The 17,864-nt window shown below is 42.2% G+C and overlaps 12 non-coding genes and 1 pseudogene across 12 annotated transcripts; all 13 read left to right on the plus strand.

Annotated features, from left to right (window-relative positions):
• Positions 1-5,575: 5,575 nt before the first annotated feature.
• Positions 5,576-5,715, plus strand: LOC146611771 (U4 spliceosomal RNA). Its single transcript, XR_014904975.1, has one exon. It is a non-coding gene; the product is annotated as a U4 spliceosomal RNA (small nuclear RNA).
• Positions 5,716-5,899: 184 nt separating this feature from the next.
• LOC146611772 (U4 spliceosomal RNA) lies at positions 5,900-6,039 on the plus strand. Its single transcript, XR_014904962.1, has one exon. It is a non-coding gene; the product is annotated as a U4 spliceosomal RNA (small nuclear RNA).
• A 349-nt stretch (positions 6,040-6,388) lies between these two features.
• On the plus strand, positions 6,389-6,526 carry LOC146611773 (U4 spliceosomal RNA). Its single transcript, XR_014904956.1, has one exon. It is a non-coding gene; the product is annotated as a U4 spliceosomal RNA (small nuclear RNA).
• Positions 6,527-6,919: 393 nt separating this feature from the next.
• LOC146611774 (U4 spliceosomal RNA) lies at positions 6,920-7,059 on the plus strand. Its single transcript, XR_014904963.1, has one exon. It is a non-coding gene; the product is annotated as a U4 spliceosomal RNA (small nuclear RNA).
• A 184-nt stretch (positions 7,060-7,243) lies between these two features.
• LOC146611775 (U4 spliceosomal RNA) lies at positions 7,244-7,383 on the plus strand. The gene has a single exon (XR_014904964.1). It is a non-coding gene; the product is annotated as a U4 spliceosomal RNA (small nuclear RNA).
• Positions 7,384-7,732: 349 nt separating this feature from the next.
• LOC146611776 (U4 spliceosomal RNA) lies at positions 7,733-7,872 on the plus strand. The gene has a single exon (XR_014904965.1). It is a non-coding gene; the product is annotated as a U4 spliceosomal RNA (small nuclear RNA).
• A 392-nt stretch (positions 7,873-8,264) lies between these two features.
• LOC146611777 (U4 spliceosomal RNA) lies at positions 8,265-8,404 on the plus strand. The gene has a single exon (XR_014904967.1). It is a non-coding gene; the product is annotated as a U4 spliceosomal RNA (small nuclear RNA).
• A 185-nt stretch (positions 8,405-8,589) lies between these two features.
• Positions 8,590-8,729, plus strand: LOC146611778 (U4 spliceosomal RNA). The gene has a single exon (XR_014904968.1). It is a non-coding gene; the product is annotated as a U4 spliceosomal RNA (small nuclear RNA).
• Positions 8,730-9,078: 349 nt separating this feature from the next.
• LOC146611779 (U4 spliceosomal RNA) lies at positions 9,079-9,218 on the plus strand. Its single transcript, XR_014904979.1, has one exon. It is a non-coding gene; the product is annotated as a U4 spliceosomal RNA (small nuclear RNA).
• A 184-nt stretch (positions 9,219-9,402) lies between these two features.
• LOC146611780 (U4 spliceosomal RNA) lies at positions 9,403-9,542 on the plus strand. The gene has a single exon (XR_014904969.1). It is a non-coding gene; the product is annotated as a U4 spliceosomal RNA (small nuclear RNA).
• Positions 9,543-9,727: 185 nt separating this feature from the next.
• On the plus strand, positions 9,728-9,867 carry LOC146611781 (U4 spliceosomal RNA). The gene has a single exon (XR_014904970.1). It is a non-coding gene; the product is annotated as a U4 spliceosomal RNA (small nuclear RNA).
• A 349-nt stretch (positions 9,868-10,216) lies between these two features.
• Positions 10,217-10,356, plus strand: LOC146611782 (U4 spliceosomal RNA). The gene has a single exon (XR_014904980.1). It is a non-coding gene; the product is annotated as a U4 spliceosomal RNA (small nuclear RNA).
• Positions 10,357-10,540: 184 nt separating this feature from the next.
• On the plus strand, positions 10,541-10,648 carry LOC146611783 (U4 spliceosomal RNA; annotated as a pseudogene).
• Positions 10,649-17,864: the final 7,216 nt, after the last annotated feature.

The raw sequence follows: 17,864 nt of genomic DNA on the forward strand, positions 1-17,864 counted from the left end.
GTTGTATTCCTAGTTTGCACATGTCACTCAACCTCAAAGATGACATCCCAGTGCAGAGGGCCTATTCCTCTGTCCCAAAGCCTTTGTTCTCCGAAGTGAAGGAGTACATTCAGGACCTCCTGGCCAAGGGGTGGATTGTTAAATCCAGGTCACCGTATGCTGCTCCAGTCGTCTGTGTCCGAAAAAAAGACGGCTCGTTACGCCTTTGTATAGACTACCGTCTGCTGAATCAGAAGACCATTCCGGATAAACACCCTCTTCCTCGGATCCAAGACCTGACCGACACTCTGGGGGGGCATTCATGGTTCAGTATCCTTGATCAGGGAAAGGCGTACCACCAGGGCTTCATGGCGGAGGGCTCACGTCACCTCACAGCCTTCGTCACCCCCTGGGGCCTTTATGAGTGGGTACGAATACCCTTCGGCCTCTCCAATGCACCTGCGGCTTTTCAAAGAAGCATGGAGGAGATGTTAGATTCGCTCAGGGACAATTGTTGTATCCCATACCTGGACGACATCTTATGCTATGCACCAACATTTGAAGAGCATGTTGAGGGTGTGAGACAAGTTTTAAGAGCACTCCAGAGGCACGGAGTAAAACTAAGACCCGAAAAATGCGAACTGTTTCGCAAAGAAGTAAGGTATGTTGGCCGCCTTGTATCTGCAGAAGGGGTAAGGATTGATCCAAAAGACTTAGAGGCCGTAGAATCCCTAAAAACTAAGACACCTCAAACAGTTGGTGATATAAGGCGTCTACTTGGCTTCTTAAGCTACTACAGAAGCTACGTCCAAGACTTTTCGAGGATTGCAAAACCTATCTATGAACTGTTAAAAGTAAAACCGGACATGCCAACCTTCCCATCGCGCCAACTGAAGACTAAAGGTCCCCAGTTGTCATCCAAGGCCCCCGTTGAATGGACTAGTGAACACCAGCATGTACTTGAACAGCTAATTACCATGCTTACGAGTCCCCCAGTTTTGGCCTACCCAGATTTTAACTCACCGTTCTGCCTCCACACAGATGCCTCAGAACAGGGCCTCGGTGCTGTTCTTTACCAGCGCCAGGATGGAAAATTACGGGTAATAGCGTATGGGTCCAGGACATTGTCACCAGCAGAAAAGAATTATTGTCTCCATAGCGGCAAGCTAGAATTTCTGGCACTTAAATGGGCAGTGTGTGAGCGTTTTAGAGACTATCTGTACTATGCTCCACACTTTACCGTCTATACAGATAATAATCCATTGACCTACGTTATGAGTACTGCCAAGCTTAATGCCGTGGGCCATCGCTGGGTCGGGGAACTGTCAGACTTTCACTTTGAGATCAAATACAGGCCTGGCCGGGCCAATGTTGATGCTGACACATTGTCCCGTCTCCCTCTTAACATTGACATGTATGTGGGTGAGTGCACTGAAGAGTTATCACCTGAGGTGGTCCAAGCAGCCTGGGGTGGAGCTAGAGCAGCTCGAGAAAGTGATGTTGCATGGATTGCTGCCCTAACTATCGCTGAAAATGCAGCCCGGGAGCCACATCCAGTTTTCCCTGCAATCGACCAAGATGAGCTAGCTCAAGCACAAAGAGAAGACAAAACGGTTGGAGAAATAATGAGGCTAAAGGAGAAAATGACAGTCTTAACAAATGACATCAGAAACACAGTGACTAAAACAACGAGGAAAATGTTGCAGGAGTGGGACAAATTACATTTCAAAAACGGACTGATGTATAGACAGACAGGTGAAAGGCAACAACTAATCCTCCCTGCAAAGTACAAAGAGACGGTGTTAAAGCACCTGCATGATAACATGGGACATATCGGCACAGAGAGAGTACTGGCACTGGTGAGAGAGAGGTTCTACTGGCCGTACATGAAACGGGACATAGAAAGCTATGTTACCAGGAAGTGCCGATGTATCATTAGCAAGAAGCCAACAACCCAAGTACGTGCTCCAATGGGCACCATCACATCCACCTCGCCTTTGGACCTGGTCTGCATTGACTATCTCCACCTGGAGCCCAGCCGGGGGGGATATGAATACATTCTTGTCGTCGTGGACCACTTCACCAGGTTTGCCCAGGCGTACCCCACCAAAAACAAGTCTGGGAAGACAGCAGCTGAGCGAATCTTTGGAGAGTTCATTCCGCGCTTTGGGTACCCAGCACGACTTCACCACGACCAAGGGCGCGAGTTTGAAAATGAACTTTTCAAGACACTGAGGGAGAAATCAGGTACTGGACACTCGAGAACATCCCCATATCATCCTCAAGGTAATCCTGCCGAGAGGTTTAACAGGACACTTTTACAAATGTTAAGAACGCTAGGCGAAAAAGAAAAGGGGAATTGGAAGGATCATTTGCCACACATAGTTCACGCTTACAACTGTACGCGCCATGAATCCACAGGTTTTTCCCCCCATTTTCTACTGTTTGGGCATCACCCGCGCCTTCCTGTAGACATTTTATTTGGTCTAGTTGGGGAGAAGCAGATAATGTCACACAAAAGCTACACAGACAGGTGGGCGAAAAGAATGACAGAAGCGTACAGGATAGCCAGTGAAAAAAGTAGGTTGTCTAGTATCAAAAACAAGTCTTTCTATGATAAAAAGCTGAGGGGTGTAGTGTTACAGCCTGGTGATAGGGTCCTCGTAAGGAACTGCAGTGAACGTGGGGGACCAGGGAAGCTGCGATCTTACTGGGAGAAAACCATTTATTTGGTTAAAGGGCAAATAGGTGATAATCCAGTTTATGCAGTCTATTCGGAGGGCAGTGATGGAAGTAAAACCAGGGTCCTACACCGTAACCTCCTATTACTGGTTAACGACCTCCCAGTTGAGGCTCCGCCTCCGAGATCTGAGCAGGCACCTAAGAAACCGATTAGACAGAGAGAAGCGGAGTTAAGTGAACAAAACAGACAGAAAAGCGATTCTAGTGACTCAGAATCTGATGAGGATGCAGGAGGGTACTGGTTTAGGTTCCCCAGAGAGGCTAGACATGTTGAAAGAGACGTCCATTATAGTCAATCTGGCGTACCCCCAACAAGCCAAAGCCCTGAGGACCAAAGGAACCGCTTCCAGTTACCAACTAGAGACAGTGAAAGAGAAAGAACCTCCAGCGAACATGAACAGACAGGAATAGACAGTCAGATGCCCCCTGTCCTTGAGGTACAGGCACAGCCAAATTGTCTGGAAGAAGGATGTGAAAGGTCCACTTTACCTGGCCAAGCGCTACCACAGATGCCAGCAGGTGACCCACAGACTGAGTTAAGAAGGTCAGCCCGAGAAAGGAGACCTAGACAAGTGTTTACTTATGAGTCACTGGGAGAACCGGCTCTACAGCCACAGGCCATAGTATCTGCACTAGCTGCGCCATTCTTTCCATACCAGCCATGGACACTAACACCTTTTGTACCATTTAGCCCAGGGTTTGCATCTTGTGTGCCTTATCCAGCTGGGCCATATACTTACCCTGCACATATGCCATGTTGAGTATTTGACTGTATTACTTTTGGAAAATGGTTGTATTTTTGAATGTCAGGAGCCATTTCCATTTGTCAGGGAGCGTGTGACACACTAATGTGTGGTCACATCAGGAGTAGTACTTGTTAAAAGAAAGAGAGACTTGTCACCGAAGTGAACCATGTGTAATGAGGTAGTTGCACCCCCCAGCCTCCGGGTGGCGCTTTGTTCAGTGAGACAGAATAGCGAGGTCATAGGTCCTCCTCTCCAATATGGCAGAAGCGAGGCAAAGAGAAACTTCACCAGTCGTCTCTGTCTCATCATTTCCCTGTTTTGCAGGTTTGTAACCGGTAAAACTATAGTAAAACGGTTGTAAAATATTGATAAGAAACATAGCTAAATGTGGGGGTATAAATCAGCGGGTAAACGCTGTTATTGGTTACGTTTTATGAAGTAGAAGGACTGAAAAAATGCCAAAGCCCAGCCAGCCGCGGGCGCCATTTTGGTTTCCTTTCTTCACTTATTTCGGGTCGTTTAGCTGAATAAGCTCCTTGTTGTGTCCTGATATTGTGAATATGAATGTTAATCTGCTGTTGGCAGTGAAAAACGACTGTTTACTGGTTCTGAAAAGTGATTTTGAGAATGTTAAAGCTAAAGCTAAGCCTGTCGACATACACATGACTCTTTCATGTATTTGTGAGCCACTAAGCTAAATTGATTTAAGACCAAGCACTGGTATGTTGGTTAAAACAATCAGAATACATAGGTATTTGGGTTAAAAGTTAAAGAGAGGTAAAAATGTATTTGAACATGCATTTCATATTGTTTTGAATTGTCATTCGGAGAGAATAACCGAGTAAATGATTTGAAGGTCACTACACGTGAAGTATTCTTGTTTCCCATGTAAAGATCGTGGTATTGCAGCTTGAACACACAGACGGTTTTACTGTTATTTCTGTTGTATATACGGTTTTACTGTTATTTCTGTTGTATATAGAGAATGGTGATGCTGCAAATTAAAAATACATGTGATTGTATAAATAAATATGGCAGAAGCGAGGCAAAGAGAAACTTCACCAGTCGTCTCTGTCTCATCATTTCCCTGTTTTGCAGGAACATTTAATCTGTTTTACCGGCCCAAACTCTGGGTCGGTTACAGATTCAATGTTAATTTCTGGCGTTTTCAATTTCCTATTTCTATCCGTTGCTTTTGTTGAGGGAAGGTGTCTGTTATTATCAAACCCAATCAGTTCTTGCATCATTTAACATTTGACAGTGCTGTGATGCGCCTTGATGACTCGCCTTGATGACTTGAAACAGTCAGCTATGGCAATTTTTGCTGGTCTCTCAGGAGACTTTGTCATTTGTTTCAATGTTAAATTCTGGTGTTTTCAATTTACCATGTCTATCCGTCATACTTATTGAGGGAAGTTGTCAGGTATTAGGAGATCTTGACAAATTTAACACAAGATGGGATTGAAGTCTTTCTTCGAGTGAAGCAAAGTTGTAGGAGCCATGTGAGTTATTTCCGTCTGACTAAGTGGGTTGGTTTAAATGGACTCACTGTATTGGTGCATGGGTGTGGGGCGTGTCTCATGGGTGTGGTATAAGGTAAATGTGGTTGCACTCACTTGTGCACAGCACCTGATGTGATGAGCAGAAGGTAGGGTGAGCACGAGGCAAAACTTTCTGTTGACCGCAACATAGCGCAACATAGCGCAACATACCGCAATTTGAATGATTTGATATTCTGTGCGTTTGTTTGACAGTTGATCCCATGTGCTGATTTGTAGTTTGGACAGTGGCATGTGTAAATAAAGAAGCAAATGATACAGAAGTGTTTTGTGCGTTAATTGTTGCGCGTCATCGGTGTCCTCATGTTTAGCCTGCCGCGGCCACTGGTTGGAAGAGCCGCAACAAAAGTATTGACCCTTTGCTCTTGGTCAATGCATACAATTAACTGAGCCAATAAATGGGCGGGATTTCCAAATGATCAACCAATCACGTGAGTAATCCCCCAATTCAAACCCAGTTAGTTCCTGCATCACCCAACATTTCAAAGTGCACCATCAGTGATGTGAGTGTTGATTCATACCCAGCTGAAAAGCTGAAACTCACTGGTCATTCTTGTGCAGAGGCAATTTCATAGTCTATGAAGTTCTACTGAGACGTGATTATTGCTGGTTGAAAACTTTAACCAATTCCCGCCTTGATGACTTGAAACACAGTCAGCTATGGCAATTTTTGCTGGTCTCTCAAGGGACTTTGTAATTTGTTTCAATGTTAATTTCTGGCGTTTTCAATTTCCTATTTCTATCCGTTGCTTTTGTTGAGGGAAGGTGTCTGGTATTATCAAACCCAATCAGTTCTTGCATCACCCAACATTTGACAGCACTGTGATGCGAGTGTTGATTCATACCCACCTGAAAAGCTGAAACTCAATGGTCATTCTTGTGCAGAGGCAATTTCATAGTCTATGAAGTTCTACTGAGACGTGATTATTGCTGGTTGAAAACTTTAACCAATTCCCGCCTTGATGACTTGAAACACAGTCAGCTATGGCAATTTTTGCTGGTCTCTCAGGAGACTTTGTCATTTGTTTCAATGTTAATTTCTGGCGTTTTCAATTTACGATGTCTATCCGTCATACTTATTGAGGGAAGTTGTCAGGTATTAGGAGATCTTGACAAAATTAACACAAGATGGGATTAAAGTCCTTCTTCGAGTGAAGCAAAGTATTGACCCTTTGCTCTTGGTCAATGCATACAATTAACTGAACCAATAAATGGGCGGGATTTCCAAATGATCAACCAATCACGTGAGTAATCCCCCAATTCAAACCCAGTTAGTTCCTGCATCACCCAACATTTGAAAGTGCACCATCAGTGATGTGAGTGTTGATTCATACCCACCTGAAAAGCTGAAACTCACTGGTTATTCTTGTGCAGAGGCAATTTCATAGTCTATGAAGTTCTACTGAGACGTGATTATTGCTGGTTGAAAACTTTAACCAATTCCCGCCTTGATGACTTGAAACAGTCAGCTATGGCAATTTTTGCTGGTCTCTCAGGAGACTTTGTCATTTGTTTCAATGTTAATTTCTGGCGTTTTCAATTTCCTATTTCTATCCGTTGCTTTTGTTGAGGGAAGGTGTCTGGTATTATCAAACCCAATCAGTTCTTGCATCATTTAACATTTGACAGTGCTGTGATGCGCCTTGATGACTCGCCTTGATGACTTGAAACAGTCAGCTATGGCAATTTTTGCTGGTCTCTCAGGAGACTTTGTAATTTGTTTCAATGTTAATTTCTGGCGTTTTCAATTTCCTATTTCTATCCGTTGCTTTTGTTGAGGGGAAGGTGTCTGGTATTATCAAACCCAATCAGTTCTTGCATCACCCAACATTTGACAGCACTGTGATGCGAGTGTTGATTCATACCCACCTGAAAAGCTGAAACTCAATGGTCATTCTTGTGCAGAGGCAATTTCATAGTCTATGAAGTTCTACTGAGACGTGATTATTGCTGGTTGAAAACTTTAACCAATTCCCGCCTTGATGACTTGAAACACAGTCAGCTATGGCAATTTTTGCTGGTCTCTCAGGAGACTTTGTAATTTGTTTCAATGTTAATTTCTGGCGTTTTCAATTTCCTATTTCTATCCGTTGCTTTTGTTGAGGGAAGGTGTCTGGTATTATCAAACCCAATCAGTTCTTGCATCACCCAACATTTGACAGCACTGTGATGCGAGTGTTGATTCATACCCACCTGAAAAGCTGAAACTCAATGGTCATTCTTGTGCAGAGGCAATTTCATAGTCTATGAAGTTCTACTGAGACGTGATTATTGCTGGTTGAAAACTTTAACCAATTCCCGCCTTGATGACTTGAAACACAGTCAGCTATGGCAATTTTTGCTGGTCTCTCAGGAGACTTTGTCATTTGTTTCAATGTTAATTTCTGGCGTTTTCAATTTACGATGTCTATCCGTCATACTTATTGAGGGAAGTTGTCAGGTATTAGGAGATCTTGACAAAATTAACACAAGATGGGATTAAAGTCCTTCTTCGAGTGAAGCAAAGTATTGACCCTTTGCTCTTGGTCAATGCATACAATTAACTGAACCAATAAATGGGCGGGATTTCCAAATGATCAACCAATCACGTGAGTAATCCCCCAATTCAAACCCAGTTAGTTCCTGCATCACCCAACATTTGAAAGTGCACCATCAGTGATGTGAGTGTTGATTCATACCCACCTGAAAAGCTGAAACTCACTGGTTATTCTTGTGCAGAGGCAATTTCATAGTCTATGAAGTTCTACTGAGACGTGATTATTGCTGGTTGAAAACTTTAACCAATTCCCGCCTTGATGACTTGAAACACAGTCAGCTATGGCAATTTTTGCTGGTCTCTCAGGAGACTTTGTCATTTGTTTCAATGTTAATTTCTGGCGTTTTCAATTTCCTATTTCTATCCGTTGCTTTTGTTGAGGGAAGGTGTCTGGTATTATCAAACCCAATCAGTTCTTGCATCATTTAACATTTGACAGCACTGTGATTTGCCTTGTTGACTCGCCTTGATGACTTGAAACAGTCAGCTATGGCAATTTTTGCTGGTCTCTCAGGAGACTTTGTAATTTGTTTCAATGTTAATTTCTGGCGTTTTCAATTTCCTATTTCTATCCGTTGCTTTTGTTGAGGGAAGGTGTCTGGTATTATCAAACCCAATCAGTTCTTGCATCACCCAACATTTGACAGCACTGTGATGCGAGTGTTGATTCATACTCACCTGAAAAGCTGAAACTCAATGGTCATTCTTGTGCAGAGGCAATTTCATAGTCTATGAAGTTCTACTGAGACGTGATTATTGCTGGTTGAAAACTTTAACCAATTCCCGCCTTGATGACTTGAAACACAGTCAGCTATGGCAATTTTTGCTGGTCTCTCAGGAGACTTTGTAATTTGTTTCAATGTTAATTTCTGGCGTTTTCAATTTCCTATTTCTATCCGTTGCTTTTGTTGAGGGGAAGGTGTCTGGTATTATCAAATCCAATCAGTTCTTGCATCACCCAACATTTGACAGCACTGTGATGCGAGTGTTGATTCATACCCACCTGAAAAGCTGAAACTCAATGGTCATTCTTGTGCAGAGGCAATTTCATAGTCTATGAAGTTCTACTGAGACGTGATTATTGCTGGTTGAAAACTTTAACCAATTCCCGCCTTGATGACTTGAAACACAGTCAGCTATGGCAATTTTTGCTGGTCTCTCAGGAGACTTTGTCATTTGTTTCAATGTTAATTTCTGGCGTTTTCAATTTACGATGTCTATCCGTCATCCTTATTGAGGGAAGTTGTCAGGTATTAGGAGATCTTGACAAAATTAACACAAGATGGGATTAAAGTCCTTCTTCGAGTGAAGCAAAGTATTGACCCTTTGCTCTTGGTCAATGCATACAATTAACTGAACCAATAAATGGGCGGGATTTCCAAATGATCAACCAATCACGTGAGCAATCCCCCAATTCAAACCCAGTTAGTTCCTGCATCACCCAACATTTCAAAGTGCACCATCAGTGATGTGAGTGTTGATTCATACCCACCTGAAAAGCTGAAACTCACTGGTTATTCTTGTGCAGAGGCAATTTCATAGTCTATGAAGTTCTACTGAGACGTGATTATTGCTGGTTGAAAACTTTAACCAATTCCCGCCTTGATGACTTGAAACACAATCAGCTATGGCAATTTTTGCTGGTCTCTCAGGAGACTTTGTAATTTGTTTCAATGTTAATTTCTGGCGTTTTCAATTTCCTGTTTCTATCCGTTGCTTTTGTTGAGGGAAGGTGTCTGGTATTATCAAACCCAATCAGTTCTTGCATCACCCAACATTTGACAGCACTGTGATGCGAGTGTTGATTCATACCCACCTGAAAAGCTGAAACTCATTGGTCATTCTTGTGCAGAGGCAATTTCATAGTCTATGAAGTTCTACTGAGACGTGATTATTGCTGGTTGAAAACTTTAACCAATTCCCGCCTTGATGACTTGAAACACAGTCAGCTATGGCAATTTTTGCTGGTCTCTCAGGAGACTTTGTAATTTGTTTCAATGTTAATTTCTGGCGTTTTCAATTTCCTATTTCTATCCGTTGCTTTTGTTGAGGGGAAGGTGTCTGGTATTATCAAATCCAATCAGTTCTTGCATCACCCAACATTTGACAGCACTGTGATGCGAGTGTTGATTCATACCCACCTGAAAAGCTGAAACTCAATGGTCATTCTTGTGCAGAGGCAATTTCATAGTCTATGAAGTTCTACTGAGACGTGATTATTGCTGGTTGAAAACTTTAACCAATTCCCGCCTTGATGACTTGAAACACAGTCAGCTATGGCAATTTTTGCTGGTCTCTCAGGAGACTTTGTCATTTGTTTCAATGTTAATTTCTGGCGTTTTCAATTTACGATGTCTATCCGTCATCCTTATTGAGGGAAGTTGTCAGGTATTAGGAGATCTTGACAAAATTAACACAAGATGGGATTAAAGTCCTTCTTCGAGTGAAGCAAAGTATTGACCCTTTGCTCTTGGTCAATGCATACAATTAACTGAACCAATAAATGGGCGGGATTTCCAAATGATCAACCAATCACGTGAGCAATCCCCCAATTCAAACCCAGTTAGTTCCTGCATCACCCAACATTTCAAAGTGCACCATCAGTGATGTGAGTGTTGATTCATACCCACCTGAAAAGCTGAAACTCACTGGTTATTCTTGTGCAGAGGCAATTTCATAGTCTATGAAGTTCTACTGAGACGTGATTATTGCTGGTTGAAAACTTTAACCAATTCCCGCCTTGATGACTTGAAACACAATCAGCTATGGCAATTTTTGCTGGTCTCTCAGGAGACTTTGTAATTTGTTTCAATGTTAATTTCTGGCGTTTTCAATTTCCTGTTTCTATCCGTTGCTTTTGTTGAGGGAAGGTGTCTGGTATTATCAAACCCAATCAGTTCTTGCATCACCCAACATTTGACAGCACTGTGATGCGAGTGTTGATTCATACCCACCTGAAAAGCTGAAACTCATTGGTCATTCTTGTGCAGAGGCAATTTCATAGTCTATGAAGTTCTACTGAGACGTGATTATTGCTGGTTGATGTTGAAATCTCCCAATTCTTTGAATCTTTGGGCTGAAGGAAGGACAATACTCGGTGTATCAATGCTCAATCAACAATCAGTTATTTCCATACAATTCAACAGTCAGAGCATTACAACGTCCGGACGGGAGAGATGCTACCAGAGGGTCAGGCACATGTCTCAAAATGGTGACGGGTTGCTCAGCTTTTTATAGTCTCTAGTGGCCCCCAGCTAGTCGTAAAAGCCAAAACATCACATTTTTTCTCTGTTACAGCGCCTAAGTTATGACCTCGGCAGTTGTTTCTCTGCTTTCTGTAAGGTGGGGGTGTGGAATGTGGTCTATCTATCTCCCCTGTCTTTAGACACAGAGTCTCCTGCTTACAACCTTCTCTTCATGATTCAACAATTAAGCATGTCAAGAAAACAGTGTAACACATTCCCAGCAGATCAAGGATACAGAGTGATGCACATTTATCTAATGAACTAATATGTGAATATGTTCTGTTAACTCAAAAGTATAATGAGAACTAAACTACATACAGCTCACACACTCTATATTAAAGGGTATAATGTGATCTACAGCAGTATTCTAATTCAACTACTTTGATTACATATATAAGGTAACATATAATAACAGAATAATCTAATAATTCCCCCTTTTGATCTCTGAAAGAGATCACTTACAACATGCACTCCAGGGTCGCAAGGTCCAGGTTTTCTTGATCCTGAGGCCCTCTGTCCCCCTTTAACGGGTGGACCATATGTGGGATGACCTCTGTGTTCACGCAGTTCAGATGCAAGCAAAGTTAGATTTACAACCATAACAGCAGTTACAGATGACTCTCCCATCACTCCCCAATTCTCCCACAGCTTTATTTTGGTGCTCCAGTTTTCCACTCCCATTTTAATGCCACCTTATACCTTTCAAATGTACTTAGACTAGAACCTCTGTCTAAGGAGCTTTTAACCTTTATTTTTATTGCTGCAGCTACCAGTGTCTTCCAGTTGGGTGATTCTCAGCTTCTTTCTTCGACCTCCGGGGTTAGACCACCCTTTAGTCATTGCACAGTTCTGGGGATTATTCTGCCCCGATTTCAAACAAGGATCTGTGTGTTTTGGGTTCACCGGCGTGTCCCCCTTTTTGCCAAGAGCCTCTCGAACCTCGTTGGTCTGGTGTTCCTGGTTTTCGCCAACCCCTTCATGGTTATTGCTGTGTTTGTGGGATCCATCTTCTCCAGGAGCCCAAACGTCATGACACTTGACCCCAGTTGCTGTCTCGGCAGTCCCTACATCTGTCCCTGCTGTGAAGGGTCCTCACATCTCCGTGTCCCCGTCTGGTGTCTCTTCCTTTCTCTGCAAGAGACAGAAAACCAAAACACCTCTCTCCCTAGCCTTGATAATCTAATATTGTTATCCATTGTTGTTCTAATGATTCAAATTTGGTTTAAAATATTATGTTCAGGACCTATTCTAATCATAATCTATGTGTGTGTAAAAGAAATCAAAAATTAGTGAACCCTTTCTAAGTCTAACACATTATAAGCTTAAGTTTTACCATAGCTAAATTATTAAACACAGAAATAACGTCATAAGATGTTCATAAAACCATTGTTTGATGTTCGGACTCAACTTCCCCCTTTTTGACACACTCCCATGTGTCAATTCATTGGAGCTAGACAATTAAAAGAGAAGGTTGGTGACATCATATCTCAGAAAGTATCAGAAATTCTTCTCTCGAGTACCGTTGCTCCAGCCTTGTCATCCCTGAGGATCTTCGATCCCGAAAATGTCCCTTCTCCTCATGTAATAAAGTCTGTCATCCTTCCATGCCCTGGTAACTGGTCCATCCAGAGCTGTAACATTTTGAAATGTACATACAACAAGCCAAACCACACCTTGGTCACACCAACCCTTTTCTGCCCTGAAGATGTCCAACACCATCTTAGTCTGGACCAGGGTTGTAATAGTTTTGCAATTTTCATCAGTTTTAATCAGTTTTTACCAATTGTTTGCTAGTTTAGTTTAGTTTTTATTTTCTGAAAATCCTTAGTTTCAATTTAGTTTTGTTTGTGTTTTGCAAAAATTAAGTGTAACAAAATCCCAGTTCCATCATATCAGTCATGCTCTTCTGGTTATCCTTGGGTGTTGAGACTAATAACTATTAACTCTTGCCGCACCGAGTGGTCCTAATTTTGGTTCAAGTGAATTGATAATCTTTTGAAGGCGATTGTTTCACACCTTTATTTAGATGTCCCAGTCCTGTTGTCTCGGGATACATCACGCTGCCTTATCTGGGGTTAGCTGTTTTCTGGGGATGCGGGTTGAGTGGGTGAGCTCTTCAAGGAGGGGGAGTGTGCTCCCCCTGATGAGGTCTTCTAGGTAAGCTAGGTTAACCTTCTTGTGTGAGCTTTTCAAGTGCACTTTAAGGTTAGTGGGACTTTTAGTTTTATAAATGTCCCTCATGTCCCCCTGATGACCCAGTATTTCATTTTTGCACACTGTAGTACACATTTTAGTTTTTGCTTGTAGCTCGCATACTCTACTTGCCACTCCTCTAATTCCTGATGTTTCTTAGAGAGGGCAACAGTACCTTTAAAATTATATCACATGTGTGGGGGTGTGGCCTTGCCAATTGTTTTGCCCACCTTTTCAAAATGGCTGGCGTGCCCACAAGCACATTTCATGGAAAAAGAAAGGTAATCTTGATATTTACATTTAAAATGTTTTGTTAAACTCAGATTTTTATTTTATTCTTTTTGCAAGTACCCCTCCTCGGTGGCGAGAAACTGTTGGTGTGGTCAAGTGGGTGCTCTAGAAACAAACGCTCAGGACAGAACAGTTATCAGTCATGTACTTCCTACAAATTTTGCATATGTTTTATTTCATATTGATCCTCTGAGTGTAATGGTACATTTTAATTTTAATTTATCCAAACTAAACACAATATTTTCTTTATTTACTTTGCTCTTGTTCTTTTGCAGTACCACATCCTATCAAATGTCCCTGTCGATTATATTCTACATTTAATAACTTACTATTTCAAGTGAGAACCTAAATCACGTGGACCAATGTTTATTATTGCATATCTCTATTCTGAATGTGGCCAGTCATTCATAGGTATTGTTCAATTTTGGCGATTTTCCTCTATAAAATTTAATTGACTTTTTACAGTGGCCTGCTATGGTTAATAATAACATGTTCCAGTCATGAGTGGCATCAAAAGTCTTCTCCACTGTAGCATTTGGCATTCCCAATAATATAACATGATACCTTACTCAAAACACAGCTAATATAGCACAGTTTTCTTAATGCAAACATCGGTAACTCAAAATCAGCAACCACAGTGTTAAGTCTGCAGTTCATACTTATGTGAAGCTAGAGTCTCCTCCTCCAGTCTCTCTTATCCTCCTGGGCCCTGTTTCAGGAAGCCGGTTTAGTGGAAAAACTGAGTAAGTATACCCTGAGTTAACGAAAACTCTGGGTTTTCGGTTTCACAAAGCGAGTTCAGCTGCAGCCTGAGTGAGTCACTATGACGACACACTCCGTGAAGCTAACCTGCCCCCTAGCAGGTTTACTACAACTAACCCTGACTGTCTCCGCCCCTTTGTCGGAAACCTGACAGTAGGAAGTGTCGGACATGGCGTGCCACTTCCTTGAAGAGCCAGTAGATCGTGAAGCCCAAATTCTCCGCAGAGCTCTCCGCCGGGAGAGAGTGATTAGAGCGCGTTTGGACATTTTATCATTTCCTGATGATTTTCTGTGCGAACGTTACCGTTTCTCAGCACAATCTATAATTTATTTGGATAACATCCTCAGGCCATATATTACGCATGTGACACATCGCGGACATGCTCTCAGTTCATTGCATATTATTTGTATTGCACTTCGGTTTCTTGCAAACGGGAGCTTTCTGTATAATATTGGTGACGCTGAGCACGTTTCCAAGGCTACCGTCTGTCGGGCAGTCAGGAATGTTACAGTTGCACTGAAACGTCTCCTGTACTCGTCTGTGGTGTTCCCCGGTCACAGACCCACAAGATTTATCAAAGAGGGATGCCACAAAATTGCAGGTATCAGGATGACCGAAACTTAATGTATGATGTGGTGATACTTGAACTACTACTTAAATTTCACATTTATTCTCACGGTTCCCAGGCGTGATTGGCTGTATAGATGGCACTCACATTCCAATCATTGCTCCTTCAGTAAATGAAGGAGACTATGTGAACAGGAAGTCTTTCCACAGCATTAATGTACAGGTACATAGTTCCCTGTAGCATTTCAAACTAACAAATTATTTCATCATAGTAATGGATGCTAATTTGTGTTCTCTGCACTGTGAAGATCATATGTGATGCTGCCAACATTATCACAAATGTGGAAGCCAAGTGGCCAGGCTCTGTCCATGACTCACAAATATTCCGTGAATGTACACTGAGCACAAAATTTGGACATGGTGAGTTGAGAATACTTTAAAATATATAAAGACCAATTGCTTCAGGGACATTTGAACTGAAGTGTACCCTTCTGTCTTAGGAGAGTTCACTGGCTACTTGCTTGGTGATATGGGGTATCCATGTTTACCCTATTTGCTTACCCCTTACCCTGACCCGGGCCCACAGCAGCGATATAATCTGGCTAATTGCAGGACAAGAGCCAGAATTGAAATGACTATCGGAATGCTTAAGGCCCGGTTCCAGTGCCTGCAAAGACTCAGGGTCACCCCAGAAAGGGCATGTGACATTATTGTGGCATGTGTGATTCTTCACAACATTGCCACAATTAGAGGAGAACACTGTCCTTCTGAACCAGACATCAGCAGTGATCCAAACCATGAACATCCTGACCCTCCCACGGACATACAAGATGGAAGCGCAGTCAGAGACACCATATGTCACAATCATTTCTTTTGACCCATCACCTCAACATGTTGAAAGAAGAATAAACAGATTTTTTGTTCAACTGGCTTTATTGGTCGCCTGTGTTTCCTGTACACAAAGTATTAAAAGATGTAAACCTCATAAAGTGTCTCTGTTGCTTCCTCCTCTGTAACAGCTGTCAATGTTTCTTCATTATTTTCCTGTAGTAAAGAAATAAACAACATTGCTGTTCTACTGTAAACTCATATAATCTGTGGAGTATTACTCACAACTGCATGTTGGTCTGGCTCAACAGGAGGCTGCACCAGATGCAGTACACCATCACCATCAACTGATAGAATATGAGGTTTATACAGGTCACTTATAACTTACAAGGGACCAAATGGCAATTAACAAACATACCAAGCACCTTACACTTCATTGTCATTATGCTCTCAAAGACAACCAAGACTGAGGGAAGGCAAAATCAGTAGGAAAATAACTTCACTACAAAATAATCCATTATGGTAAAGAGTTTATCAAATGAATGAGTAGCACTGCAAAGGTGACTGTGAAGAAAGGATGTATGCACATCATGTATTATTTTGAATTTACCTCTTATGTAGGCACTTGTGTCTTGCGGGGTTATTGACTCAGAGGATGTCCCCGCAGAGATGCCTTCGGCCACAGGGCGCCCACTGTTTTGGCTGAGGGCCAACTGCTCAGCCTCTGTGAGTGGTGGTGGTGGAGGACCCCCACCTGTTTTTCGGGCCTCCGCTTTTTTTCTGTTGGCTATAACGGGCCACATTTGAGCATACAGAGTAAGCAAATATGTACTTGTAATGTGCTCAGATAATTTCAATAAGTGCTTACAGAAAGAAAATTAATGTAGCCTCTAACTGCAATTGATTTACATCGGACAAACAGACCAAGCACTATGGCTCATAATACAATTACACCTTACCTGTTTGGACTATATTTTTATATTTCATTTTTACTTGCTGCCAGGCACGTTTGGGGCCTGTTGGGTTGCACCTGCGCTCACATCACATCACAAAATAAAATGTATGAAATAACAAATAAAATAACATATGATAAAATAACGTGTTAAATGGGTGGAAATCCCTCGATCAATGTTTATATTAACACTCACGCATTGACTCTGTCGGCTATGTTTTGCCATGCATGCTCCCTTTCTTTTGCAGCTGTGGCTGTGTTACTTTTTTCCGCGGAATTTGCATGTTATCGGCATATGCTGCCATCAGAATTTCGGCCTCAAGCGCTGTGAAATACATTGACCGCGCCTTCTTTCCCTCCGTCTCCATGGTGACTCGCTTAATCTGTGCTCCGCTTATCAGGGCTTTATGTATCCTCGTCCGCGCGCTTCACTTGGGGTTAAAGCAACTCCGCGTTGACTGAACTAATTGTTATCAGCCTTTCTGAAACCGAATATTCCGAGTTGGACAGTTCGGGGTTACTCAACCGTGAGTGTCGTTTTTCACTCTGAGTTTTCCAAACCGGCTTCCTGAAACAGGGCCCTGCTCCTGAAAAAACAAAACAAAACAAAGCGAAGCATCCACCCTTCTCTTGTCGGCTGGGTGAATTGTTTATTGGCATTTACTAATCCTAAAGTGGGTGCAGTCATTGTCTCAGTATCAAGTCAGTCAAAGCTTTTAGTCGTCAGTCCATCACAGTCCATTCACATGCATACCTCCATACACATTCATACCAGATGTTGCTGATAATGGAGTCTCACGCGCAACCTATTCGAGCATCCATCACCAGCAAGATGACGTCATCATTTTAAAGGAAAACAATTCCTTGTTGTTTTTTGGGCCGGATTGACTCGGTGCAATCCTTTTAGACTCAGAACTTCTCAGTGTTCCCTATAAGTGAATTTCTCCCAAGCCAATTACAATCATGGAGAAGCACACTTTGCAACTGTTTTTGTAAGAATATTTCATAGCGCTTTAAATTTCAATCTTTCAGGCCTGGTTTAAAGAGCTGATTGTTAAATCATAAACTCACAAAATATCAACATATCACCACCGGTGGATCACACCTCTCAGATGTTTTTTCTCCAGTGCACTGTAACAAAAACGAAAACAGACATAACCAACAAAATACTACTAAAATAACACAAATTAGGGCCCGTTGCAGACATGTCCAAGCATAAAACTATCCCTCTCTCGCTTACGAGAAAGAACACAAGCCAAAGCTCACTGATAAAATCAAGCTAGCGCTAAACAAAACCAAACAATCAACCAGAAATTCACAGGAACATTTTGCTTCCTGCCGGGACAATATTGTGTGGGAATGAGAACCTCAGGTGCCGTAACACCTTTTGTTCCTCCTTGAATTAAAACTCAATCACAGAAAATGCCGTACTCCGACCTAAAACTTACACTATTAATTCATCA

Source organism: Diplotaxodon limnothrissa, linkage group LG19 (genome assembly GCF_057381915.1).
Source record: "Diplotaxodon limnothrissa isolate DT_005_m linkage group LG19, D_limnothrissa_male_GT1.1, whole genome shotgun sequence".
NCBI classification, from domain to species: Eukaryota; Metazoa; Chordata; class Actinopteri; order Cichliformes; family Cichlidae; genus Diplotaxodon; species Diplotaxodon limnothrissa.